Genomic DNA, 2,500 nt, shown 5'->3' on the forward strand with positions numbered 1-2,500 from the left:
CCTAACCCTAACCCTAACCCTAACCCTAACCCTAACCCTAACCCTAACCCTAACCCTAACCCTAACCCTAACCCTAACCCTAACCCTAACCCTAACCCTAACCCTAACCCTAACCCTAACCCTAACCCTAACCCTAACCCTAACCCTAACCCTAACCCTAACCCTAACCCTAACCCTAACCCTAACCCTAACCCTAACCCTAACCCTAACCCTAACCCTAACCCTAACCCTAACCCTAACCCTAACCCTAACCCTAACCCTAACCCTAACCCTAACCCTAACCCTAACCCTAACCCTAACCCTAACCCTAACCCTAACCCTAACCCTAACCCTAACCCTAACCCTAACCCTAACCCTAACCCTAACCCTAACCCTAACCCTAACCCTAACCCTAACCCTAACCCTAACCCTAACCCTAACCCTAACCCTAACCCTAACCCTAACCCTAACCCTAACCTAACCCTAACCCTAACCCTAACCCTAACCCTAACCCTAACCCTAACCCTAACCCTAACCCTAACCCTAACCCTAACCCTAACCCTAACCCTAACCCTAACCCTAACCCTAACCCTAACCCTAACCCTAACCCTAACCCTAACCCTAACCCTAACCCTAACCCTAACCCTAACCCTAACCCTAACCCTAACCCTAACCCTAACCCTAACCCTAACCCTAACCCTAACCCTAACCCTAACCCTAACCCTAACCCTAACCCTAACCCTAACCCTAACCCTAACCCTAACCCTAACCCTAACCCTAACCCTAACCCTAACCCTAACCCTAACCCTAACCCTAACCCTAACCCTAACCCTAACCCTAACCCTAACCCTAACCCTAACCCTAACCCTAACCCTAACCCTAACCCTAACCCTAACCCTAACCCTAACCCTAACCCCCTAACCCTAACCCTAACCCTAACCCTAACCCTAACCCTAACCCTAACCCTAACCCTAACCCTAACCCTAACCCTAACCCTAACCCTAACCCTAACCCTAACCCTAACCCTAACCCTAACCCTAACCCTAACCCTAACCCTAACCCTAACCCTAACCCTAACCCTAACCCTAACCCTAACCCTAACCCTAACCCTAACCCTAACCCTAACCCTAACCCTAACCCTAACCCTAACCCTAACCCTAACCCTAACCCTAACCCTAACCCTAACCCTAACCCTAACCCTAACCCTAACCCTAACCCTAACCCTAACCCTAACCCTAACCCTAACCCTAACCCTAACCCTAACCCTAACCCTAACCCTAACCCTAACCCTAACCCTAACCCTAACCCTAACCCTAACCCTAACCCTAACCCTAACCCTAACCCTAACCCTAACCCTAACCCTAACCCTAACCCTAACCCTAACCCTAACCCTAACCCTAACCCTAACCCTAACCCTAACCCTAACCCTAACCCTAACCCTAACCCTAACCCTAACCCTAACCCTAACCCTAACCCTAACCCTAACCCTAACCCTAACCCTAACCCTAACCCTAACCCTAACCCTAACCCTAACCCTAACCCTAACCCTAACCCTAACCCTAACCCTAACCCTAACCCTAACCCTAACCCTAACCCTAACCCTAACCCTAACCCTAACCCTAACCCTAACCCTAACCCTAACCCTAACCCTAACCCTAACCCTAACCCTAACCCTAACCCTAACCCTAACCCTAACCCTAACCCTAACCCTAACCCTAACCCTAACCCTAACCCTAACCCTAACCCTAACCCTAACCCTAACCCTAACCCTAACCCTAACCCTAACCCTAACCCTAACCCTAACCCTAACCCTAACCCTAACCCTAACCCTAACCCTAACCCTAACCCTAACCCTAACCCTAACCCTAACCCTAACCCTAACCCTAACCCTAACCCTAACCCTAACCCTAACCCTAACCCTAACCCTAACCCTAACCCTAACCCTAACCCTAACCCTAACCCTAACCCTAACCCTAACCCTAACCCTAACCCTAACCCTAACCCTAACCCTAACCCTAACCCTAACCCTAACCCTAACCCTAACCCTAACCCTAACCCTAACCCTAACCCTAACCCTAACCCTAACCCTAACCCTAACCCTAACCCTAACCCTAACCCTAACCCTAACCCTAACCCTAACCCTAACCCTAACCCTAACCCTAACCCTAACCCTAACCCTAACCCTAACCCTAACCCTAACCCTAACCCTAACCCTAACCCTAACCCTAACCCTAACCCTAACCCTAACCCTAACCCTAACCCTAACCCTAACCCTAACCCTAACCCTAACCCTAACCCTAACCCTAACCCTAACCCTAACCCTAACCCTAACCCTAACCCTAACCCTAACCCTAACCCTAACCCTAACCCTAACCCTAACCCTAACCCTAACCCTAACCCTAACCCTAACCCTAACCCTAACCCTAACCCTAACCCTAACCCTAACCCTAACCCTAACCCTAACCCTAACCCTAACCCTAACCCTAACCCTAACCCTAACCCTAACCCTAACCCTAACCCT

The sequence above is a fragment of the Pongo abelii genome, chromosome 7, assembly GCF_028885655.2.
Source record: "Pongo abelii isolate AG06213 chromosome 7, NHGRI_mPonAbe1-v2.0_pri, whole genome shotgun sequence".
Classification (NCBI taxonomy): domain Eukaryota; kingdom Metazoa; phylum Chordata; class Mammalia; order Primates; family Hominidae; genus Pongo; species Pongo abelii.